The sequence below is a fragment of the Schistocerca gregaria genome, chromosome 1, assembly GCF_023897955.1.
Source record: "Schistocerca gregaria isolate iqSchGreg1 chromosome 1, iqSchGreg1.2, whole genome shotgun sequence".
NCBI classification, from domain to species: domain Eukaryota; kingdom Metazoa; phylum Arthropoda; class Insecta; order Orthoptera; family Acrididae; genus Schistocerca; species Schistocerca gregaria.
The window spans coordinates 276,441,106-276,469,004 of record NC_064920.1 but is presented as its reverse complement, the minus strand read 5'-3'; the positions used below and the strand labels follow the sequence as shown (position 1 = coordinate 276,469,004).

The following is a 27,899-nucleotide window of genomic DNA, read 5'->3' as shown; positions in this document are numbered from 1 at the left end:
AAGCCTGACAAATTATTTAAATAAAATGTACATAACTTCTTGTTAACTAATCCATTCTATTCATTAGAGGAATTTTTAGAAATGCCCGATATTAACTTAAATATGTAAAAATTTATTTTGTAAAAGTAATAGCTTAAGTGAACTGACGAAGTCTATTGTCTGTTATAATGCTGAATGACCAATAAATAATCTGAATCTGAATGTTTACGGGGCTCTGGCTTCGGCACCGAAGAAAAGAATACCAGCACGTTAGTCGTGTTTAAACACATATGGTAATAACGTTGCCGTGGTTCACGTTCCCGCATTTACCGTACGCATGTCGGAAAGACAAGAATGCCACACTAATCCCTTGCCTAAATGTCGGTGCTTGTATACACCCATCGGAGTCGCATTGCGTTGCATATACGTCACAGCGTGTGAAACTTTTTGATTGCCCCCTTATAGACTGAAGAGCCAAAAAACTGGTTCAACTGCCTAATATCGTGCAGGGCCCACGCGAGAAAGGAGAAGTGTGGTGGAGGGAACTGACGCCATTAATCCAGTAGGGTTGTTGATAAATCCGTAAGAGTGCGAGGGGGTGAAGATCTCTTCTGAACAGCGCATTGCAAGACATCCTAGATATGCTTAATAATGTTCATGTTTGGGGTGTTTGCGGCCAGCGGAAGTTTTAAACTCAGACGAGTTTTCTTGGGGCCACCATGTAGCAATTGTGGACGTGTGGGGTGTCGCATTGTCCTGCTGCAATTTCCCATGTCCGAGGCAAGACACAACCGACATGAACAGATGCAGGTGATCAGACAGGATGCTTACGTACGTGTCGCCTGTCAGAGTCGTATATACATGTATCAGGAGTCCCATAGTACTCCAACTCCGAAAGCCCATATCGATGATGTTTAGCTGAATGGTTCGCTCGCTGACACTCGTTGATGGCTTAGCAATGGAATTTGCAGTAGTCTGCGGAAAGGTTCCACTTCTGTCACGTTGAGCCATTCTCTTTAGTCGTCGTTGGTCCAGTTCTTGCAGGATCTTTTCCCGGACGCAACGATGTCGGAGATTTGATGTTTTACCTGATTTCTAATACTCACGGTAAACTCGTGAAATGGTCGTATGGGAAAATCCCCACTTCATCGCTATCTCGGTGATGCTGTGTCCGAACTTTCGTGCACCAACTATTAACACCACGTTCAAACTCACTTAAATCTTGATAACCTGATATTGTAGTAACAGTAACCGATCTAACAGATGAGCCATACACATGTTGTCTTATATAGTCGTTGCCGACCGCAGCGCCGTATTTTGCCTGTTTATATACCTGTATTTGCATACGCATGCCTATACCAGTTTCTTTGGCGCTTTAGTGTATTGACAATCTGTTATAGAGAATTTGTACACGAGTTTTCTTTGTCTTTTATATAGCTTTTTAATTATGCTAAGAACACATACATAACATTAACATTTTTATGATTCTACATTTCTTTTTCTGTCTAATAACTGGATAACAGCTAACATACATAAAAAATTCACTCTTTGTTACGAACTCTGGTATATTTAAGATGTACGACATATTTAGACTCTAGCAGATTCAGTTTTTTCTTCAGTGTTTGTATGCCGTTTCCGATGATTTTTCACATGAATATTTCACATTTTTACATGCAGATGGTAAAGGAAAGTCTTCTTGAAAACCAGCATCCGATGAGAAATTCTCACCCCTCGAAATGTGATTTAAACGCTACCTCCATTTAAATGTATTGCTATATGAGGTTAAACTTAATACTGTGTACATAAAAATCACTTATTATTTAATGTCTAACGTTAAGTGACGGAGCTCGTAGATACACACGTGATATAGGATTAGTCTATACTAGGTGTTATTCGAGAATCAATTTCAGCTCAGTTCTCTGAAATACAGCGATTTTTTTTTATTCTTGAAAAATACGAGAAAATATCAGTTCTCTATTGGCATCAAACGAAATCCCTTATTTCTGGCGCTGGCAAAGCAAAACTCCGATCTTTTGAATGTTACTCCCCATAAAAGCACTTATTCATGCTGAAACAGAATTTTCTGTCCATAAACATTAAAAGCCGCTTCCAACCCGCTACTCATAGAGGTGATAGCGGATCGCCAGAGTAAACATGAATCGGGATGTTTTCAGATCACCATTTGTGAAAAAGGTTTTAAAATGAAAAGGAATCCGATAGAAACACTGTTGAATGATATACTGTGGACGGAAAGGAGATTTTTCTACTGCTGAACAGATACACTGGAACAGATAAACTATCCGTCTATTCATTTTATTTCTATCAAGCTACTTCACGTAATAAGAGTGCTTTGACTTTATACCGAAATTCTACTTCCGGTAGTTATTACGTACAGATATTTAATGTTAAAAATATTAATTACAACAGTGGATTTTTCTTCAATTTGACATTTATTTTTGTTCATAGATAATATCTTTCTTAACCGACAGTAAAACTACTACTACATACATAGTACATACGCAAGTACTGCATCTGCAACCAAATTAAAGCGTTTTGTAGTTTATTAATTCAAGTTCCCATAAGAGGTGCATGTAATATTTTTATTAGTGACTAGTTTCGATATTTTCATTCGCTCTCAAACCATTACCTATGTTAGAAGGTGCAATGTTGGGAACGTTTTTGTCTGTTTGCCATTAACTTTTCACTTCTATTATTTTGAAGCACACTTAGTGGCGCGTAACACGTAATTTTCTGAATGCTAATTATATATACTAGATATGTGGTAAACTACTTTGATACATGTTCTTAAACTGTATTTTGCCAGCGTTAGTCCCCTTTGTAATTAAAAAATGCTTTCTGGACCCTGGTTTACCTCACAAAGAGGAGTTTAGGTGACGAAATTTTTGTACGTCATCAAGTAAATTATTGTTCACAATGAGACTTATAGAGGCATCTCTGTAGGACGACCACTTAAGGTAGTCCCCTTCGACATTTGGCAAATTAATGGCAGGTGGTTTCAAAGTGCTGGCACTGCTTGTCGGGTACGATTCCAAAGGCTGTAGCTTATCGTTCCCCTTCATTAAACACTTGATAGTCCATTGAATCAAGTCCCATTAATCCTCGAATTCTCCCCTATCCTTTCTGTGATCAGCGGATTCGTCTTAAACTTCCAGCCGACCTTGAGACGACTCAAAATCAGTCTGAACTCGCGTCGGTCTGCCTAATTTTTCCTCTAGTATTTCAATGCTAGCGCTATCTGCATTCTGCGAAAAGGTCCTTATGCGTGATAGAGCAGCTCTTACAACCCCTCTCTGTTTAATTAATTTTATTCTCTCACAGGAATCCATTTCGGGAATAGGTAGATAATAACAGGAACCAAACAGTTGCTCTTACCAGGCTGCAACGGCCGTACAGGACAGTACGAACTCAACAGCAGCGGCATCACATGCGCTGGCTGTTGGAATGTTAGGGGCTGAGTCTCCGATGGCCCAAAGTTTCGGCGAGAGCAGGAGTTGATGTCACAGATTATGATACCACCGTCCGTGTGTGTACTTCTCGATTGTAGAGCTCAGAATACATTAATGTCTTGGAATACTGGTGCTAATAAGACTGTTGTTATAGAAGTTTCGAACAGGCCTTGAAACATTCGGTGGCGCTCACCGACGAACCCAGAATGTGTGTAACTTATACGTAGTCATCTTCTCGCAGTTTTTTACGTGTTCACAAATATCGGAACAAAACAGGAGCGCAAACGTAACTATTCCGCGTGCTGCCGGGAGGACCAAAAAATGTATGTATTTCACTTGCAGGCCTCTGGCCTTGCGTTATTACATTAAAGTTTTCAGCATGCAGTGTGAGAGTACACTGCCCTCCCCTTGTTTCCACTCACAGTAATTAGACCGATGGCGACCTTTTTGATGTATAAACACTTTATTCCGTATTACATTACGGATGCTATTCAGCAATATCTAACAAGTGCACAAGCTGCGGCCCTTGGCTGGACGAGACATGCGTCTACTCGCTGCAGAGTCGCTGAATACCTGCTGGCCGCTTACAACAGCTGACCAGCTTACCTGCGTGCACAAAGGACCTGGGAAGTGCAGTTCCGCATACACAGTTCCAATGTTTCCAGGAAGGGAGCAGTTTATGCTGGACAGTCTAGCCTCCCCAGTTTTTAAAACTGCCGCTACATGGCTCTTACAGCGGCAAGTGAGTTATAAAGCTCAAAACGTCTACTGGCATCAGTTGCAACGTGCGTAATAAGCCAATTTTGTTATGTAATTAGTATCACTATCTTCATTTACCCATACAGCTAAACGTAACTCCACAATATCCTCCAACCGCATAACAACAACTGCCACAAGAGAAAATAAATATAGCAGGCAAACTTTGAATCCAAAGTGGTTATTGTCATATACAAACTACATAGCTAAATTAAACTCCATAATACTCATCAATGACATGACGGTAATAGTCGTAAAAAAAGTTATTAAAAAGCTGGTTGCAATGTCAATTTGGTATTGATACCTTAAACAGGTAATCGAAAGTTGGGGTACCACCTGTTTGCTTTGACCTGTGACGCAACTGTGTTGCATTGTGTTTACAGATGGTGTGTTGGAGTAAGTGGTCGAGCACTCTAGTGTTTGTGAGTGATGCTAGTGTGACATTGGACTTAGTACTGTTTGTTACTCGGCGTTTTGGGAGTTTGTTCTTGTTGGTGAATCGGTCAGTCGTTTTAACGTTTTCAGTTATTTTCTACTCACTTGTTTTCGATTTTGGAATTGTTGGTTCGTCGTGTTGTTAATGACGTGAAATTTAATTTTTGTATTTTTCTTTTGGTATTAGATATGGATCCTACGGAAAATTTACTGGTCGTTCCTTAGTTGCTGCTCTGGGTTACGATATGACTGCCACAACTAAATTTCCCCGGTTGCACAGCCTTGTGGAGAAATCTGTGAAGTGTGAGCAGAGTGGTGACTCTTTGAAACTGACCGAAGTCGGTGTTTCTCTAACCAGGGACGAGTACACACGCCGGTATAGGCGTGACAACTTTACTTCTGTTACGAAATTCCTTGGCACATTAAAACTGTGTGCCGGACCGAGACTCGAACTCTGGACCTTTGCCTTTCGTGGGCAAGCGCTCTACCATCTGAGCTAACCAAGCACGACACATCCCCCGTCCTCACAGCTTCACTTCTGCCAGCATCTCGTCTTCTACCTTTGAGTTCGAGTCTCGGTCTGGCACACAGCTTTAAACTGCCAGGGATTTTCATATCAACGCACACTCCGCTTCAGGGTAAAAATCTCATTCTCATTACTTCTGTTTCGTTTGAGCAATGGAAATTCATCCAATACATGAAAGCTAAATTGTTGATAGTCGCATCTGAGCAAGCAACTAATAACACTAACGATATGAAATAGGAAATTATATTTCTCGTCGAACTTTTATCCTTTTGTAACCTAATGTCAAATCTGGGTGAAGTGAAAAACGTTGATGCACTAGCCCCTAAGTACATATCTTCTACGTATCGAAGAGCCACATATGATTAAAATTCTTTATCCATACGTCGTTATGTGGATGATGGGGTTTTATATTCTCTAAAGCTATCACAAGTAAGTGAAGCAGCAGTGTATCGTTTACGTGGCAGAAAGGCTGTTGGAGAGAAAAAGCGGAGTTCATGCTCAACATCACCAAACAGAAGCCGGAAATATTCCACCAATGCGCCTCTTGTTTTCATCCGCCACCGTGACACAAAGGGCGTGTGGCATACTTCAAAGGAAGCATCTGTTGTCAGCGGAAAGCGTCAAGTGGGGGAGCTAAAAAATTGACGACGTACGCCGTCAGCGTCCAGAGAGAATAAGTTTTACGTAAATTGCCTGTGCCAGTTAAGGAGCCTGACTCAGTTCAAAATACTTTATATCACGTTAGCAGTAAAGACTGCGGGTAGCCCCTCGTTAATAAAGATTAATTTTTTACTCTGGAATATAGAAAGAAAAACTTCACATCCAGTATCATTAATTATAATTATATTTTTGATGACCTGTTTCGGCAGTTCTAATTTGCCATCGCGGTATCTGTAAAGCACATAGATCGCGAATTGCAGTCATGATCTGGTCAGCTACAGTACGGGGGGGGGGGGGGGGGGGGGGGTTACATATTTTTACAAAATATATGCAACGTACCTCGTGTAAATATATCTTAATACACCTGCATCATATGTACAATACGTCGCGTCACAAGATTTACATACGATATCATGCATATTTCGCTGATTACACAAGCTCATTTTCGTAGGACAGGTCAAAAGGCTGACGATCACGAACCAAAGACGTTAGGACTACCAGCAGGTAACGCTGTAGTAGTAAACATACAGAAATACCATCGTAAATTATAAAGCATTTGGAACAAGTTACATCCAAGGAGTAGACAGAAGAATACAGTGTGTACATGGTAGTGTTTAATTATATAACTCAAGTAATACAAACGAGAATATATTGGAATAACAACATTTATTTTTTCAAAAATTTTTATAAACAATTTTAAAAATTAATTTTTTCTTATAAAACAACATATTGTACATCGGTTGTATTACCTACTGCCTTTATAGTTAAATAATTACAAAGCTAGTACAGAGTGGAAAATATATCGCCATTAAGTAATCTTAGGAAAGATATCTCGATATCTATGTAATAATGCACGAAACACATGTCATGATGTATGTAACTAACAAGGCGGACAACTCAGATATTGTATTCTTAAAATACGACATATAAATCACAGAACGTATTATACAGAGTGATTAAAATTAAACTTTGAAAACGCTGTAGAAAGAACAACACTATTCAGAATGACATCAAATTGCAACGGAATACTATCGGAGAAGGGGGAAAACGTATGACAGAAGAAAAAAAAATTAGTGCGAAAATTGATCAATAGATGGCGCTGTGTGTTTCAGGATACGTAAATGAAAACACCTGTCACGCGCATGACCCAATGAAGTTGGTATAAACATGTCGGGTACACGACTTTTTCTCCTTTCGCGACTGGGACGTTCACCGTGACTGTCTCAATGCAGGATTGCGCTCTGCTTGTAAAACTGCATTAGAAGAATGATGACTGTGCACACGTCGCTCTGCAAAAGCTCCGGACACTGAAGGGTTGGTCAGATGCCTGCCGTGGATCTGGAGAAAATGATTCGGAAATTCGAAAAGAAGGGTTCTTTTGGCGTGCACCCTGTTAAGAGGGAGGAAACGAATTGACTCGACGTCAGTGAAAGCAGTGGCCGCAGCAGTGCAGGAGGAGACAAGTGATGGTGTGCAAACGTGTAGTGCACTGAGAATTTCCCGAACATTTGACATACCCGTTAGCGCGGTGCGCAAAATCCTACGAAACATCCTTCTTTGCTATCCATTCAAAACTACCCATGTGCACGAACTGCGTCCTATTGACCTGCCAGCAAGAGACACCTTTACTTTAGAATTTCTTGCTCGCTTGGAAGTGGACAATGATTGGTCGTGGAAGATTTCGTGGACAGACGAAGCCTACTTCCATCTGATAGGATATGTCAATACAGAGGACGCTCGAATATGGGCAACGGAAAATCGAAACGAAAATCAACCAGTACTACTTCATCCTGAAAAGGTCACTGTGTGGTGCAGGTTTACGGCATCATGTATCATATGGCCATATTTTTTCGAAGAGACAGTTGCTTCCGGTTCTGTTACCTGTGCTGTCACTGGTAAGCGCTATGGGTCCCTTTTGCGCAACGACGTCATTCCAGCTCTCCAACAGCGTGGATGAGTGGATGGGATCATTTTTATGCAAGTTGGCACACCTCCGCACATTGGTAATCCAATTAAGCAGCTGATGAAGGGCCATTTCGGAAATGCTAGAATTATCAGCCGCCGTTTCCTTACAGCCTGGCCGTCCCGATCACCTTATCTTCATCTGTGTGACTTCTGGCTGGAGGGCTATCTGAAAGATGTTGTGTTGAGTGTTCAGATTGCAAACATAGCTGGTCTGAAGGCACGCACAGCAGAACACGTTCTGAACGTGACGTCTGAAACACTTCGGTCAGTTGTGGAACATGCTGTTTCTCCATTTCCACTTGTTGCAGAAAACGGTGGACAGTTTATGGAACACGTTTTTCGCCAGTCACACGGAAATTAATAGTCCGATATGATTTCGATTCATGCTATTGTGCGGTTTTTTGGCTCAGGAGAGTTGAAAACCGATTTTTCCCATCCGGTGTGATATGACATTGCCGTGGTGGATGGGCTTACGTAACTAACAGCATCACACCTGTACACCCATGCACACTGAGTAGTACAGTTTGTTTAACGTCAAACGTAGACCATAGGCATTGTACTATTATTCATTTGCCATTTGCAGTCGACCACTATTAATTGGGTCAAATGGCTCTGAGCACTATGGGACTTAACATCTTAGGTCATCAGTCCCCTAGAACTTAGAACTACTTAAACCTAACTAACCTAAGGACATCACACAACACCCAGCCATCACGAGGCAGAGAAAATCCCTGACCCCGCCGGGAATCGAACCGGGGAACCCGGGCGTGGGAAGCGAGAACGCTACGGCACGACCACGAGATGCGGACCCACTATTAATTTATGACGCTTACAGATCCATCTATTGCTACATTTTGTAATATTTATTTTTATTCTGTCATACGTTTTGCCCTTTCTCCCATAATATTCCGGTGCAGTTTGACGTCATTATGACCAGTGCTATTAATTCTATGCGGTTTGAAAGTTAAACTTTAATTATAATCACCCTGTAGATTTGCAGCGGTACAACACACGGTCAATGTGCTATAACATAAGACGACGTTCGAAGTCTTGATGTAGTAAGCATCTAGTTTAAGACCAGATTTAAATTAGGAATAAATGTGTGGAGATAATCTGCAATATAATGCCGTAAATTCAGTACCTAAATAACTGTGATAAAGTTATATACAGCTATTATGATGACATCCCTCGTTTCAATAATGGTTCTACATAAAGGTCACACCGAGACTTGGAGCTAGCATACTCTTTTATGGTTGCTATATTGTCTGTATATAATTTAAACAAGGTTCTACTGAGATGCATTTCCATAAGGTACATTTTACTTATCCGTTTTGCGCAAATATATACCCATGTTTATTTTAAATGCGGTCGATATGCATCACAGATCCCACGATGGATTTTAAATTTGCTGAAATCGATCATCTAAAATAAAATTATAATTAATGGTACAGACTGTTGAAGTGTTTACTTATATATTTCACATTACATTACCCCTACACTTTGTCATATATTTAGGATGTAATAACTTGTACATTATTGAGCTTAAGGCCGTTGAAAGCCGGCAGTCCAAGATAGGAAGTCAGGGACACAGTGCAAGGAGCAAGCAAAAGTGGTAGCGTTTAGGTTACCGGAGACCATCAGTAACGCTAGAGCCCTGCCATTTGCAGACGCTTGGATAGACGCTGATGCAAGGCGTTACAGCAGAAGACGGCCACAAAAAGGCATGTCTTAGCCAAAGTAGCAAACTTGATACCTGCCCCTCAGAACCGCAACTTCAATGTGTTTACGCTGGTTAGAGTGGTATAACAGCGGTCCACACTGCCAAAGAGCTCAGGGCGGGTCAAGTGACGTAAAATACTGGCCATAAGAGAAACAACAGTGACTTTTAACTTTCAGCTGAACGGTGCTGCTCCCGAATTTGGAGTTTGTTGCTGTGAAGTCTAGATACATCTCTACCTACCGAGTAGGAACAGGGAAATAATGTGAAAGTCGTAAGACAGAGGCACCCTGGAGGTGAAGAGCCACTTATCAGTCTGGCTGAAGCCTGTGAAGTACTGGTGAGTTGGTGAGTCGACCACAGGAAGGGAAGAAGAGTGTGCCACCACAACTATTTAAAAAAGCCATGATTTTTTATTCAGACAGAGTTCTCATTCAGCTCATACGGACGCCAACTCTGTTTGCAGTCAATCTCGGTAAACTCTGAGAAGTCTCTTTCTCTCTCGTGGTGTGATACTCTCAAAGTTTGAGCTTAAAATGCAGCTAGTGTTCGCTGCTCCTGTTAACACTGACTTCACGGTCTCAGTCACTGACTTCTATTGTGCAACCAGTGGCACCCTTTGCTTTTTGTAATGTTTGGGCAGCAACAGCAGGCCGATACAGACGCAACAACAGAGATGTAACCGATTTTTTTACTTTTACGAGTTTCTAACCAGGGACAAATTTTATAATATCATCTGTGTGCTTTAATAGTTTAGTTTCTTGAGTTTCTGCATTTTAATTTAATAATGAATAGCCACAGTTTGCATCTGAAAGTAAACCGATTTTGTGACATATTACACGTTTCTAATAGGGGCGAATTATTTATTCATCTGACTGCTTTCAGTAGTTAGGTTTTTGAATCTCTGCGTATTAATCTAATTTATTAGACACAGTTCCTGCGGTTTTGTCACCTTCTACATTACACTTCCGCAGCATGCGCCGATAGTCCATTTATTGGGGTAGTTGAGTTTTTTACAGTCTTTAGAATGGATAGGGACTGTGATTGTTCTGTGCAAATGCGAGCCGAGTTGGTGACACTTCGCTCTCAGCTCCAGGCTGTGATGGCTTCAGTTACACAACATGAGGCTGCAGTCGATGGCACCACTGTGTTGGCCAGCTGTGGGGATCTAACAGATGTCCAGCATGTCAGAGTCCTCCTATCTGTCCTCGCTGGTGACCAGCTCAGTTACTGATCACACTGAGGTTGACCTCACACCTGTGGATGAGTTGGAGGTCACCCCAGGGTGTAGCAGGCGGCGAAAGACCTCCCAGGGGGCCGCATTAAGGCCCCCCAGTTAGTCTGACAAACATGTTCCAGGCGCTGCCTGTGGCTGACACGGTCGCTGAGCCAGATGACGACAGCTGTCCTGTTTCAGTGGAAACCTTTCAGCCTGAAAGATCTGGGCAGTCACAGAGGGTGGGACTATTGATAGTTCCAAGCTCCAACATGAGTTGCATTATGGGGCCCCATAGGGACATGGCTGCCAAGAAGGGGAAGAAAGCCTTTGTCCAATCCATGTGCGTACCAGGTGGAGTCATTCCAGATGTGGAACGGGTCCTCCCAGATTCCAAGTAGGACACCGAGTGCAGCCAACTCCAGGTGATGGCTCACACCGCTACTAATGATGTGTGTCACTTTGGATCAGAAGAAACTGTGTCTGGTTTCGAGTGGCTAATGGAAGTGGTAAAGGCTGCTGGACTTGCTTGCAAGATGAAAGCAGAGCTGATCATTTGTAGCATAGTCGACAGAACTGACTGTGTACCTCTGTTACTGAGCCGATTGGAGGGTCTGAATCAGAGGTTCAGGTGATTCAGTGACCCTGTAGGCTGCAAATTCCTGGACTTACGCCGTAGGGTGATTGGGTTTCAGGCTCCGCTGAATAGGTCAGTTGTCTACTATACGCAGGAGACAGCTAAACAGGTAACAGGTTAGAGCTTCTCGGGGAAACACAAAAAGAGCTTCAGTCACAAAGGGTGCAGGCTGAACACAGGGAGAACTTAGATAGAGGAACTATCGGTATAACAGTGGTAAACCGTTAAATTTGTGTTGGTAAAGTATCAAACGCTAATACAAAGCACTGATGCTCAAATCGTTATAGCCGGAGCAAGCTCAGCCGAAATTTTTTGAAGAACCTAGCGATGTTCCGAAAGGATAGGCTAAACACAGTTGGCGGTGGCGTGACTATTGCTGTTGGAAGTAGTTTACCTTGTCGTGAAATTGAAGTAGATATTTCTCTTGAATCGGTATGGGCAGAGGTCATTGTTGACAACTGGAATAAAATAATAGTTGGATCCTTTTATTGACCTGCGAATTCAGATGACAGAACTGCTCAAATGGTCAAAGAAAATTTGAGTTTGATTTCAAACTCGTACCTGACTCATACGATTGTAGTTGGTGGTGACTTTAATTTACCCTCAATATGTTGTCGGAAATACATGTTTAATTTCGGAGGAACGAATAAAATATCATCCGAAAATGTGCCAAACACATTCTCTGAAAATGATTTCGAGCAGTTAGTTCCGAAGCCCACACTAATAGTAAACGGTACTGAAAACACACTTGTCCTCTTAGCAACAAATAATCCTGAGTTCATAACGAGCATCAAAACGGTTACAGAGAATAATGAACACAGGTTGTCGTGGGGAGATTAATTGTTGTAACCCCGAAAACAAAATTGTGTTTTGCTAAAGGCGGACACTATCAAAAAACATGCACTGTATAATGAGCAGAAATGTTTAGGAGCGTAGGTAGCTTTCTTACAAAATTACACATTTGAGCGGAGTTACTCGTTTCGTAAGCGTGCAGGAAAAATAAACGGTAAAGTACCGCTTTACTGGAGCCATCACGAAAGAACACTGTTCCGTTATCTTGTGAAGATCCTGGAATCGAAAAAGTTCTCTTCACTTAGTGTCATGCACTCCTCGCAAAGATTCCTCCACGAATCATTTTGGCAGAAACCTGTGTCTGAACATCCATCACTGGTCTGCCAGTTCAAGGGTACAGGATATATTGAGGAACGTCACGAAAAGTTTGCAAGAACTTAAGAAAGTGGTTACCTACTAGACGAGCGCATCGCATCGACTTGCAGCTGCTTGATATGCGGGAGGTGACAGGAAATTACAGTTTTCTTGTGCAGCGTCAATATCACGTTCCGGCATATGTAGATGCGGTCGGCTGCTTTCCGAAGCTGATACAGTGCCGACAAAGAAGAGCTTCTGTTCCTTCTGAAAGACAGTCAGTTGTCTTACACAGAGACTACCGAACTTTACCATTCATCTCCTACACAAAACCGGAGTGCTAACCGATACTACAACGCAACAACAATTATTCGTTAGATGATTCTTTGAACAAATGCATTAGTAACGTGTGAAAGATAAACGTGTTTATCAACCTCTTTGATACAAAGCCATCGATAGACGGCTATCTCATGACATTCTTAGCGTTCTGTCACGAAAAACATACCGTTCCTTAATATGCTCACTGGACAAAAATTAGAGAACCCGGTGCACAGGCACAGGGCATAAGGACGTAGCATCGCGTTTGGCCGTTCCTATGGTCATACGGTGTGTAAAGTTGCTGGATTTTTTCGTGTTTCGCGGGGGACTGTACAACGTGTCTCCTAGAAGTGGTTAATACACGTGTGCACGGTAGGACGACGTCAGAATTGGGGTCGGAAGAAGATCGTACTGCGAGGGACTGGGGACGCGTATCACGGCTTGTGAATCAAAATTGCGTCCAAACCCGACAGCAATAGCCCGCCGGTGTGGCCGAGCGGTTCTAGGCCCTACAGCCTGGAACCACGTGACCGCTACGGTCGCAGGTTCGAATCCTGCCTCGGGCATGGATGTATGTTATGTCCTTAGGTTAGTTAGATTTATGTAGTTCTAAGTTCTAGGGGTCTGATGACCTCAGAATTTAAGTCCCATAGTGCTCAGAACCATTTGAACCGACAGGAACTGATCAAGGCAGCGACTGAAGATCCATTCCAATCAGTTTGCGAGAAGACATCGGGACGGGAACGGCATATAGCGAATATTTATAGCCAATCACCTTGCAAGATAACGCTGCTCACAAGGGGACATAAAGACGATAACAGCAAAGTTTATGGAGCTGGAAGAATATGACTTGTTTTGTAAACACTCCCTCCTCCATCATATTACATCTTGACTGACCTGCAAAATCACCAGACTTTAACCCCATTCAAATTCTTTGGGACATGTTGGAACAGTGCGAACAGCGCCGAATCAGGCTCCCAGCAATTTGGTGGAACTGCTCGGTAACTTCCTAAGCCAGCGACTTAACCTAGTTGCGACAGACGTGCACTAAGTTGTGGATTCACATCCTAACCGAAACCAGGTGGTATCAAGTGCAGGGCGGATGGGAAGGGAGGGGGAGAATTACTTGGTATTAAATCACGCTCGTAATGATTTTTATGGGGTTGACTACTTATTTGTGCGCACTTCTCCTTCATTATACCATTAGTAAAAATTTTTAACCATGAAATTTTCCTTTTTCATTAGCATACCATTTTCAGTTCTGTGTCCTTATCGTATCGTATAACGTGTAGAGCGCTAGCTTGCGTTACTGGTGAGGAGAATGGGGTGGGGTGGGGGGGAGGGGGGTTCGCATCACATCCGGATCGAATCAACACGGTACATGGTTTTCCACATTCGTTTAGGCTGAACTGGTCTCGAATCTCCGCTTCAGAAAATATGATACAGTTAAAACACAACTGCCCACTACAAGGTAAACTGACGACTACGGCGACATCAAGGGCATGGGACTCAAATATGAAATACAATAACACTAAAATTTACTAAATAATGTTAATGGTGAACCCCATACGAGAGATAATCGCTAGGAAAGTGAGAATCATTCTGGGTTCCTTGACTTCTATGTGGCTTTTAGCTTGTAAAATTACGCTATTTTAAATTCCTAGTTCTCGTGGAACTGGCTTCACAATTATAGTTACGTTTTTTTCATATTCTATGAAATGGATCAATTAATTGTGAGTAACTCTAAGTCATGAGTATACTGCGAGGAATAACTTATAATGGTGGAACCAAACAGAAAACAGTGAAGGAGAGACATGAAGAAATTGAGATGAGTGAGTCACCTGCGAGCAGACCTTGCACAACTGACCACGTAATTTCTGTGTATTCCATGGAACGTAAATAATTACAGCATAAAAAAAGTGTTCGCACTCGATGAAGTAGATGAGAATTAATACAAACTGGCAGCTATTTCTTAAAAATGTGAGTCGTGTAGAAGACAACGTTTCTGTACCTTATTAAATTCTGCAGTGTCATTTGTACCAGTACCTTAATGACCAACTTATTAACAATTAATAGCGCAAGCTAAACGCGTTCTTTATATTTGCGAAACCAAAGCTTCCCAGTATGATAAGACTCATTATTATCGAAGTATCAGCATATTTGGTAACCTTGTGCAATGTTAAACATGTAAAACCTTAGCGTTATGATAGTTTTGTTTCTTCCCTACAGACTAATGACAAATTCGAAACCAAAATCATGTCTCGTACAATGATATAATTCTACAGATATCTTCAGTGGTATGTGTGGTTACTATCTGAAAGTGGATAGCGAACAGAGTTAAGAGTAATATATTAATAATAAATATGATTTTTGCTGAAGTTGTACTGCATGAACAATGAACATTTAAGAAGCAGTCGACAGTCTCAATTTCATTTTTTGTGGTGTTGTAAACGAGAAAAGTTCATAGCAAGATTGAATTTATTTGTAAGTTTGCTGTTGTTGTTAATTGATATCTTTCTGAAAAGCTGCATGAATATTGTCTGTTTTTTTTGCGCACTTTTAGCTATGCTGTATCAAGACGTCTACATAGTTTCCAATTGTTACTTCCAATGTTAAAACTTGAACGTACGATTATGAGTTTTAATGTGCAGATTAAGACAGAGTCTTACATTTTTAAATTTTTCCAATAAGTATATAAGATACTGAAATTGAAATTTCTGTTTCCCTTAAAAGTTGTTCGAAGGGTTAACTGTAACTGAGTAAGTGACCGGTTTAGCCGTTAAATAATATAGCTTATTAACATGATTCATGTAAACGAGTTGACTGAGAATTAGATCGAATGAGGCACTGCATCAAACACACTTTACAGATACTAGGCGTACCCAGGTCGGGTGCCGGCGGTGCTGTATTGAAATGCTAACATTCTTTATAAGCTTCACCTCCTCACCCACCTCTCGGTGTCCATAAATTACTCCCTCTCTCTGTTCACCTCACCATCCCTTCTCTATCCATCTCTTCCTCCCAACTTTCTCTGTCTTTTCATCTCATCTCCCTGCCTTTGTCCAGATCATCCACTCCTCTCTCTGACCATATTTTTCTCCCCCATCCCTCTGAGGTGCCCAATGCTCCTCTAAACCTTCCAGCCGCCTCATGAATCTTCTTCCCTTCTCTCTACCCCTTTCTCTGTCCACCCCCTTGTCTATCCGCCTCAACCTATCCCAAACTCTGTTCATTGGCATGTGTAGCCCCTGCAAAACAGTTGAATAATGCAGTCCGATACTACTCCCACAACACATCTGTCATGTAGTGAAGATTATCTGGAAGGGCCTGCAAAACCGTTTCCTGCCCCTTTCTTGATATGGCAGGCCAATACTATTCCATCAGAAAGTGCTTGTTGTGCAGGGAAGCCTTTATACCTGGGGCTGGAAGCAACATGTTTTTTTCCTTATCATCGCTCCTGTTGCAGCAAGGTGGTTATAAATCCTACAGTGAAGATACTGGCGAGGTCTGCTATTTCTGTGCCAGATATGGTGGAAATCGATCCAGGGGTTTGGGAGGAGATCCTGCACATACACACATACACTCTGCTTTATTATACACATCTCAGGTACAACATTATGACCACCGACTTATATCAATATAAACCCACACAAGCAAGAGCAGCGTCATCTGGCGAGGAATGACTGTTAGTCAGACACATTTATGGTGCATTTAGTATCAGTGATCATGCTCTCCATGTGTAGAATGGGAAAAGTGCTCAATCTGAGTATTACCAACGGCAGATTGAGATGACCGGGAGGATCAGCAAGAGCATTTTGGAAACTGGATGGTCGGGTGTTCGAGGAGTGCTGTGGTGGTGTTTTCAGCACATGGCGAAACCAAGGTGAAACCACGTCCAGATGTTGTGGGGTTGGGCAGCCAACCCTCATTACAGGTGTTGAACGTCTTAGGCTGGGCAGACTGATAAAACAGGATAAGTGTCGAACTGCAGTCCAACTAACGTCAGGCTTTAATACTGCGCAGAGTACAAGTGTGTCTGAATATACAGTGCACCGAACTGCTCTTAATGACGGACCTCAACATCCGACGACCTATACATATGCCAATGTTAACACCGCGACGTCGGCAGCTACCACTGAAATGGGCACGTGACCTTCGGCAGTGGACGGTGGCACAGTGGCCGAGCGTTGTATGATGTGATGAATACGGATAGTTTCTTCATTATGTCGATGGGAGGGCACAAATCCGCCGTCTTCCAGGGGAGCAGCTCCTTCGCTCCTTTACTGCAAGATGGAGACAAGCTGGCGGCAGCTCAGGGAAACATTCATGTGGGCGCTGATAGGTCCAGTGGAGCTCGTGCAAGGCACCATGACGGCCAAGTAGTGTGGTACACTCGTTGCAGACTACGTACACCCCTTTATGAGGATCGTGTTTCCTGACGGCAGTGGTATTTTCCAACAAGATAATGAGCCATGTCACAATACCAGGAATATGAGTGAGTTGTCCGAGGAACACAGAGGCGAGTTCCAATTGATGTGCTGGCACCAGATCTGAACTCGATCGAGCATTGAACATGATGTCAGAGCGCATCACCCCCTTCCCCGGAATTTATGGGAACTGGGTGACTTGGGTGTGCGGATATAATGACAACTTCCTCCAGCGACCTACGAAGCCCACACTGCTTCCATGCCACGATGCGTTGCCGCTGTTATCTATGCCGAAGGTGAAAATACTGGCTGTTAGGTTGGTGGTCATAATGTTCTGGTTGATCCGTGTATAAGACTATATAACACCAACAACTAGTTTTTAACGACAAATTGACTGAGGAAGATTTTGTACCTGTAAGTGACAAACAAAGGGAAAAGTTCACGTACTTCTTGCGATAAGATGGTTAGTCTTGAAATTGGGGAAATTTGTAACTTTTAATATTACGCTGCAGTTTACTGTACATTAGAATGCTTCTGCGTTGCAACACTTCGATATAACAAGGGTCTCAAAATGGGTTAGAATGTAAGGATCTATTGCACCACGAACTTTACCGGTATTGGAGTACCACTTGAGGGCGAACAGTTTCAGTTGCGATCACACATTAAGTGAATAAAACTTAAGAAATAATTTCACACAATCAAATATTTCACATATTGTCGAAGCCATTTCGAATCTTTCATTCTCTCCCAGGAACTAAGTCATTGGATTGTACCACGAACCACAGCAGCTTAGAGTTTCTTGAACTGTTCCATCCGCCTTGGTACTGTTTTTAGTCTGTTTCCTGGTCTATCACACACTAAGCGTCTTAGAACGTTTTCACATACGTAAATACATATGTTTGCAGCATCAAAATGTGCGATGGAACACGCTGCCAAGCTAGTGTATAACTCGTGTCTCTAATCTTGTACATTTCAGTGCAGATATCGTGTGTCTAATTAAAATTGTACAACTAACAAAATTAGTAGGCAGTATGCCATGACGTTAAGATATGTCACGAGGTTAAGATATGTTACTAAAGCACAAAATAAAGCTCGATTTAGCAGCAATCGCCATACAGAAGTTTTTTTATGAAAATGCTGCATTTTTTCTCTTTCACATGAAGTACATAATCATTTCCTTCCTACATCTATTCACCCTAAAACAAAGCACCACCACCTTGTTTGAAGTTGGGTAAGAACAGCTTTCACCTTCAGCGAATCAAAACTGTGTACGACGACTTAACCCAGAATAAAACACATTAACAGCAAGATAAGTTCTATCCTCTTTGAGCTTGGTGAACGGCGTATTTAAGACAGAATAATGCGCGTTGGCAGACTTTTGGGCCATTACCTAACACTAGAATAGATCTGATGTTTGCATGACGTTCTACCTTTCATGATCAAGCTGAACATTTAACATGCGCGAAATTAGGAAACTCTGCTGACCTTGAAGCTAAGAAACAAGGGACAAAACAACTTATAACCAATGGACATTATGTCAAAAGGAGCCTGTCAAATGATCGTCTGCCGCTGAAATATAAAAAACACGTTAAAGAAAACCTATAAGTTAGCAAGTGAAAATACTGAAGACTCACTTTCCTAAATAATCTTTTCCGTAATCACTCATTCGCAGGAGACGAAGTCAGTATCCGTAGAATCTCGTTGTGAGTGTACATATCATTCACAACTCTAGTCGAGTTTCCAAATAAAACTTGCAAGAAAATAAAACTACACGTACTTTCGTTTGTTGCTACACACAAAGCGTATTATTTAACTTAAACATGTAATGCATACGCGTGTAAACAGTTTTCCCTTCACAATGATTTTGTGACTCGTTTCTAGTTGCATTAACACCTTGCAATCTATCGGAATGGTTATTGGAGTGTGCACCTTTCATAGTCTGCTGAGAACCGAAGCGGATAGGTTTAGATATATTATACACATCCACACAGCAATACGTTTAATTTCATTTAAAATATTTTCATAATGGCTTTTCAAACGCAATAACGTGACAGATGTGAAGTGCTTGGGTTTGTGTTTCTTCACGCAGACAAAACCCGGAAAACTCGCTCGTTGCTGAAGACCTTTGAGCAACCCACTTGACATTTGTCTCTGTCGCTTTGTGTGCATTTCAAAGTTCAATAGGCAACAAAACCCGATTTCTCCGTAACAGTCGTGCGGCAGAACATTTCTGTTATTACTCACTCCAACACCTTCCTTCCTGATGGGTTTAATTTGTTGTTCGTGTATTGATCTTTTTCAATCCACAAATGGTATTAAAAGAGAATCACGAAAGTCCGCCCAGTGTTTATCAAAATTTTTGTAGCAATATGCAGAGTGTTTCAGAACGAATAGAAAATATCTTGGGTGTGGTAGACCAATTCGAATAAAACAGTGATATGTGTCTAACTTTTACTGGTTATAGAGAACAGCTGTTAAAATGTAATTAAAAAAAATCACTCATAGAAGAAAGTAAAAGAAGGTGAATGATTCAGGTCAAAGGTATTTTCATGAATTCCACCTTCGACTTGAATGTACTTTCGAATTCTCTTGACAATACCACGTGCAAATCTTCTGACGTCGTCTTGATGGTATATTGTGATTACAGCACTATTCTTAATACGAATGGCAAATTCGTCTAGTCTACATCAATACTCAACTAGCCACCTAACGGTATGTGGCAGTAGGTACTTCTGGTCCACTAACTGGTACCCTCTTTACAGATCCACCCACAATTCGTGTACTGGGTGACAGCCAGTCAAGAAACATTTTACGGAATTTGTTAAAAAAACTTTATTTCAAAGGCCCAGGCAAATCTTTCTCTCTTTTATCCCAGAGCAACTTCCGCTGTGCCTATGTGACACAATCACCTGCCTGTCAGAACCAAGGCAGTTCTTCCAGTTAAATCTGCTGACAAGAGACCCCTTCAGCCCTGTGCTGAGGTCATTAGCGAATTCACGCCATCGGTTTTAGCCAAAAGCGTGCGTGGGATACAGGTCACGTGTGTGGACGCTGGAGGATTCTGCAATGCAGAACACAGATGCTTCGCTCTCTTGTGATCCAGACCTCGAGCAGAACAGATGTCTTTAGAGGAAGGCACAGCAGACCGGCCGTGACAACAATTAACAAGAATCGCCTCCCCTTCCTTTTCCCATTTCAATTACTTGTTAGATCTCCTAGATTAGTACAAACCTGGTAACTTCCTCGCTAGGCGCGCCCTTTGTATTCTGTAACGTGAAATATATTCTAATTTTCTGTTCTATCATTTAACTGTAGCCCTGGATGCCCACTTACTTAGGAACCTTCCCATCGCACCCCCCTCAGATTTAGTTTTAAGTTGGCACAGTGGATAGGCCTTGAAAAACTGAACACAGATCAATCGAGAAAAATGGAAGAAGTTGTGTGGAACTATGAAAAAAAATAAGCAAAATATACAAACTGAGTAGTCCATGCGCACAGATAGCCAACATCAAGGCGAGCGTGGGGTCAGGAGCGCCGTGGTCCCGTGGTTAGTACAAGCAGCTGCGGAACGAGAGGTTCTTGGTTCAAGTCTTCCCGCGAGAAAAAAGTTTAATTTTTTTTCAGAAAATTATCAAAGATCAGGCAATCACACAATCAACTTCGCTCTCCAAAATTCCAGGACATGTTCAGATTTTCTTGGACATATGCAGGGTTTGACGGTCTACACGCGGAAAAATTTAGAAACGTTAAAATCATATGTTTTGACAGAGCACAGGGAAAACCGTGCGACTGTGAAACTTTTGCATTCATTTGTTGCAGTTTATGTGACAAACTCTTATGTTTTCATCATTTTTTTGGGAGTGATTATCACATCCACAAGAAAACCTAAATCGGGCAAGGTAGAAGAATCTTTTTACCCATTCGCCAAGTGTAAAAGTTAGGCGGGTCGACAACATATTCCTGTCATGTGTCGTATAGAATATATCAGACGTGTTTTCCTGTGGAGGAATCGGTTGCATATGACCTTGCGATCAAATGTTTTCGGTTCCCATTGGATAGGCACGTCCTGTCGTCTACTAATCGCACGGTTTTGGGGTGCGGTCGCAAAAAACAGACACTAATCTTATCATAGTGAACAGAGACGTCAATGAACGAACGGACAGATCATAACTTTGCGATAATAAAGAAAGTAAACTTTTCACGCCAGGGAAGACTTGAACCAAGGACCTCTCTTTACGCAGCTACTCACGCTAACCACGGGACCACGGCGCTCCTGAGCTCACACGCCCCTTGATGTTGCCTATCTTACACATGGACTACTCAGTTTGCAAATTTTGCTTATTTTTTTCATAGTTCCACACAACTTCTTCCTGTTTTCTCGATTGACCTGTGTTCAGTTTTCCAAGGCCTATCCACTGTGCCAACTTATAACTAAATCCAAGGGAGGTGCGATGCGGAGGTTTCCTTGTTAGAAGTCATGACCGCTCGACCTCCTGTAGGTTATGGTCATAAGCCGTATGTAACGATCTTCTTCCCTCTCCCTGCCCACGTACAATGGAATGTGGGAAGAACGGATGTCGGTAAGTCTGTGTTAGCTCTAATTTCCCTAATTTCTTAATGGTGGACATTCCTCAAGATCTATGCAGGAGGAAGTAATATGTTTTTCGATACTTCCCTAAAAGTACTCTACCGAAATTTCAATAGTAAACCTCTCCGTGGTGCATAAAGCACTCTCGTGTGGCGTTTTTGGTGCATCACTGTAACGATCTCGCACCGACTAAATGATCCCGTGACGAAACGCGCCGCTCTTCGATGGATCTCCTCCATATCTACTGTCAGTCTTACCTTGTAACGGTCCCAAATTGATGAACAATAATCAAGAATCGGTTTTCCATTTTTCTTTCTAGACTTCGTCTGTCAGCCATTCCCACAGGCAAAGGGGCTGTTGAAGACGATGCGCTAGCGCAGCAGGCCCCATCAACTGATTGTCTACCATACCTCACCACACATTTACACAGAAGCGTTCTTGAAAATATGTCCCCACAGGGACCACTGATGTGCATTGGGAGTTTTACCGATACTGTTGGGAGCGAAGCGCTTTCATCACAACGGGATTTCTGGACTATTAACCAACGACAAAATTCGAATCGTCTGCCTTTATTTCCTTCTCGGCGGTGTTGGATCCATTGTAAGTGATAGAAACATAGGACATGCTATCTTAACTTCTGCCATATTCTTGTAAGACTAGAAATTCTGCGTGTTCTTGTTGAAAGTCTACGCTATACCAACTGAATAATTGTTTTGCTTCACTCAGATTGTATCGAAATGGCTCTGAGCACTATGGGACTCAACTTCTGAGGTCATCAGTCCCCTAGAACTTAGAGCTACTTAAACCTAACTAACCTAAGGACATCACACACATCCATACCCCCATACCCGAGGCAGGATTCGAACCTGCGACCGTAGCGGTCGTGCGGTTCCAGACTGAAGCGCCCAGAACCGCTCGGCCACTGCAGCCGGCTTCTTAGCTCCAACAGAAGTACTATTTCCCAATAAAAATCTGAGATACTCGTTTGTGAAGGTTCAGTAAGTCAGTGTAGCAGTCCACAGCATCTTGTGACGACCAGAATACACGGATATGATTAATTCGAACTATTTCACTGAATACTGTAATTGTTACTTTGTATTGTAATTATTGGATGATCATTTTACTGTTTATTACAATTGAGAATATTTCGTGGAAACTTATTTTAGTCGATAAAAGGAAGCTTAGTGTGCAAGGCATGTTTTGAAAATGGGTACATATTTTTGTATAAATAGTGCATCTAAAATCATCTGCGACCGTAGCGATCTCGCGGTTCCGGACTGTAGCGGCTAGAAACGCACGTCCACAGATTGTATCAATCTGAAAGATGTTAGTGAAACCACGAAGTAACTCTCTTGAATCTGGTACTCTGCGAATAGAAAATGGTCTATCGTATTCCCACTTGGGAGCAGCAGCGATTCCATTACAAAACCCCGTACGTGAACTATATCGCCATACTCTGCGTTTATAAATACGTGCGGCAGTCTTAAGCTACACAGCGGAATTGGATGAAAAACCACAGTCACAATCACAGGTGACATATTCATTTTTGTAAACTTATGCACAAGTTAACAACTTGACAGTCGATAAATAAATCCACAGCACCTAGAGTGCAGAAACGTGAAGTGGGAAGTTATCACTGTAATTAACTGTAGGAGTGTACCAAATAAAAACTGCATACATGTTATGCGGAACGTTTTAATCTAAGGAGACGGTAATACCACCTCCTAAAATATCTAATACTCTCGTTTTCTCTGTGGCCTCGCGCGCGTACGCTTTCGAAACATTATATTCCACACATCTCCTCCTCCTCCCACAACCTCCTCTCGCCCTTACTCTCTGTGCAGGGATTTGGAGTGCTTATTTACTCTAATTGTTAAGGAAGGCTGTTGTTGTTACCATGACGCAGAGCCATAGTCGTGCTGGCGTGATTTGAAGCCAGAGAGTTGGAGTGGGTCTGGCGCCGCTTCTACGTACACCTGTCACCTCCAGTCAAGTGACGGGAATTGAGCACGTGTCAATGACAAAACCCCAGTGTTGCTGGAGCTATATGGATCACCAACTGTTTGTGCATGTTGTCGCTTGTTTCTGGCAGTACAGTAATGCATACAACGTTCGCAGCAGTTAGAAATGAACGGCATTTGTATAGGTACGCAAATACTATGTCCTAGCAAATGGCGAAAGTTATCCATTTGTTATTACCTTAGACGTAATCCTATTGTCGTGATGAATGTGGACAGTCACAGTGTGTAGAGCGCAGCTGTGTCGTGCGCATGCTTCACGACACCCGGTGAGGCGAATACGTAAACATCTCTATGGAAACGCCTCAGTATTGCTGGTGCTATGTTGACGTTTCTGTGGAAACGCCTCAGCGTTGCTAGCGCTGTTTTGACAGATGCAGTTTCGACTTTGTAATTGACAGAGATTCGTGTTGTAAGCTGTCCGAAGCATTCTCAAATGTGAGGTCTTTCCTTAGGCTGTATAGCCTACTGAGGTGTACCGTCGCCACGAAGTATGCACCGAAGGTCCGTTTAATACGTGTACCACGTGCCTATTCATGTCCTCTAAGCTTATCTCTCTCTGCATTCCCTCCTTCACCGTCTCACTGTCTACATCTTCCTTCCCATCCCTCTGTGTCCCTTATCTCTGTTTTTATCATCCTCCCCTCGCTATGACTATATCATTCTCGCCCCTCTCTGTCCATCTCCACCTTCCCACTTTTTCTATCCATCTCCCCCTAGTACCTCTCCATCTGTTCACATTCTCCTCCTCCTCCTTTTTCCATTTTCTCCCTCCCCTCTGTACCACATTCTTCTCTCTCTGTCCACCCCTCCCCCATCTTTATTTTCTTATCTCCTCTTCCCTCCCTATCTGACCACTCCTTCCTACCTCTGCCTTCATCCTTTTCATCCTCCTCACTCTATTGGCCAACTCCTCATCTCTAATTTCTCAGGCAGCTTCCCCTGTGCCTATCTCAGTCCATCTCCTCCTCCCACTCTATCTGTTAATCTTGCCCTCCCCCATCTATCTGTTCATCATCTCCTGCCCCTTCTCCACCAGTCCATATATTCCTACCCCCTCCGCTCTCTCTCTCTCTCTCTCCACCTAATCTGCCCACATCTGCCTGTCCTCTTCCTCACCTTCTCTCTATGCCCATATACTACTACCACCACATTGTCCATCTCCTCCTCCCACCTGTCCTTGTCTCTCACATCCTCTCCCTCTCATGATAAATTCCCTTCATTGCCCTCTATCTGTTGAGATATGTCAATCCACACTTGTAGCCCCTGTAACATATGCTGATACTACCTGCACAACATGTCTGATGAACAGAGCAATCTAGACAAGGGCTGAAAAATTCTTCCTCACCCATATTTCCACTGATGAGGTAGTTAGGAGGCCCTATCCCCAGAGTGCTGATAAAGTGGCCGCCAATCAGACTAAAGAGAGGAAGTGAAGAACTATTCTGATCATCAGTGTTGGAGATGTATATCGTACAAAATATTGGTCACCTTCTTAAAAGAGAACATTGGTTATTTTGTATCGCTGCAGAAGGTGCAGAACTGGTGTCAGACAGTCATATGACCCTCCACTGCTACTGTAAGAAATATACGGTGAAGTGGTGTATACAAAAAAAAATGGCAGATGTGGCAAAAGAACTTTCTGGATTCTTCCCGAGCAACTGAAGAACAACCTATTGAGACTGCAGCAGGCAGTCGTCAACAGTTGTGGCCCTGACAACTGTACATATTTGACATTCCATATCATAGTCTCATACTAGTACCGATGATCTATAGACTTATCAACAGGGCTCTGTTGAGTACCATTCTTTATACAAGTCATGGGAGCATGATGGAAGAGCCAGTAATCCAACTCCAGTCTCGCAAGACATTTATAAGGGTGATCTGTGTTATTTCTCTCTGTGAAATTGTATGGGCATTCACCATATGTGATTACGAGTAAGCCAAAGAAATCAGCTTCCATAGCAAGACAACACAAAACCAGCTCTTCTTTGCCCAAAATTGTACGTCTGCCTGTTTTTTCTTCCTTGTTGCTCAGATGTAACATACTTCATATTTGACAACTTTGTAAGTGTTGTTTTTGGTACACTAAACTGCTTACTGTCCTCTTTCCAACCCATCTTCTTTTTCTGAACTGCATCACTAGCTTCGGTGTTAGTAGATGGACTGCATTTTCTTTTATCAACCTTCTCCGTTATCCTCTTGGAATCTACAAGAGAATAAGGATATGCTAATAAAGTCAAACTTTGAACATGAAAAAGTACCAGGTTCAGTTCATGCGGCTATTGCCTTCATTTTATTAACGCAATAAAATTTTAACCCAGTATCTAAATGAAATTGTTTGGTCATAAATGTTAACCTTAAACTCATCTGTTTGAGAACAAATATAGGTTGAACGATTTGCTTGCCATTACCTAGAAGCGATAATGAAAAATGTAGCACAGCGTAAAAACCTTATCCAGTGTCAAAACACGCAGTGGCGAACTGACAAGTAACATGTGCGGTGGGCGACTTATGCATTCTGCTACAGAGCTGGTAGAAGTCTAAACTACTATTTACACTTGACTCCACTAAGGTTCAGGAGAAGGCAAGACACCAGGAAATCGGTTTGAGGGGAGAAGGAAGAGAGGGAATTCTAATTTAGAGCACTTTCCTCTAGTAACAAGGTTACGTTGAATCACATGCACTTGAAGAAGAAAAGTGGAAATCCAATGCAACACTTGTTGAATTGTAAGCTCCGAAATTTCGTTTAAATATGCATTGTTTATGTAAGCTAAATGTACGAATTCTTTTTTGAACCGCATTCTATAGAGAAATACCTGAGAATGAAGACTATTTCGGCAAAAGTTACAGATGTTGATTACAGCTGAATTACAGCACGCTTTTGAACAACGCCCCGACAAGTTTCCTACTCCGAACATCAAGCGATGAACCGTCGACTAATTAAAAAAATTAATTCACCAATGATCTACTGTTTTGTCGGTTGTGATTATGAATAAGATACGGAAAACATTTAGGATAGTAGTGACGTTTTAATTATCAACTCGAGAAAATAATGCCTCAATTATGAGACTTTTTGTCAGTACGTATTTACCCTTCAATGCAAAACAATTTTCCCAACGGTGGATGGAATGGTGGTGACCTTTGTTGTGGAAGTATGCATTTTGACTGTTAGTGAAACGTTACACTTCGAAAATCATTTCTTTAGTGTTCTCGAAATGCCTGCTACGCAGTGGTTCCTTCATCCGAGGAAAAAGGAAGAAGCCACTAGGCATCATGTCTGGAGAATTCGGAGGATGATGATCAAAGGCCCATAGAAGCAGCATGTGTGGCTTTGCGCTGTAGTCAATGAGCTGGGAAGTTATCGTGAAGCAAAGACAGCCCCTAGGAAAGTTTCCTTCGACACTTCGTCTTGAAAGTCTTTAGTAAGTACATCGGGAGACATCGTTAGTATGCCTTTCTGACAGTCTGCCGCCTAACGAGTGTAATGTTTTAGCACCACACCATGGCACATTGTCACCTTGCCTGATGACGACTGTGTGTTCACCTTGGTCGGTGGTGGTGAATTACATGTCACGATTGATTGCTTCGGTGGAGGTGAATTGCATGTCACGATTCATTGCTTTCCTCATTGTTTGGGTGTCGTCGTGATTAAACCAGCAGCCGGCCTTGGTGATAAGGACAGCGAATGGCACCATCTGGGTTGGCTTGACACAGCTGTTAACGTTTCCTCTGGTGCCTCGGTTCACTGGGATCTTTGAATGAGTATGAAGAGTCGCCAGCAATGACGTATCTCATGTTCCAAATGTTATGTGTTGCTGAAAACTGATCTGTGGCAGATATCGATTGCAATACGCCCACCGTCGAGCACAGTGGTCCCCACTTCTCTTAGGATATTCACGGAGAGGTGGTCTGCCACTTGGTTCTTCGTCATTCAGACTTCTTCAACCACATTGCAACTGTCTGCACCACCTGCCCATGGTGTCATATGATGATGCATTGTTGCCGTACACTTCCAGTGGCTCAGCAGGGACTATTGAAGCG

General features: G+C 42.3%; 1 protein-coding gene across 1 annotated transcript in view; it reads right to left on the bottom strand.

The window, feature by feature from the left end:
* The window catches only part of LOC126340649 (potassium channel subfamily T member 2), a 1,715,804-nt gene that overhangs the window by 836,669 nt on the left and 851,236 nt on the right, over positions 1 to 27,899 (bottom strand). The window lies entirely within an intron of this gene.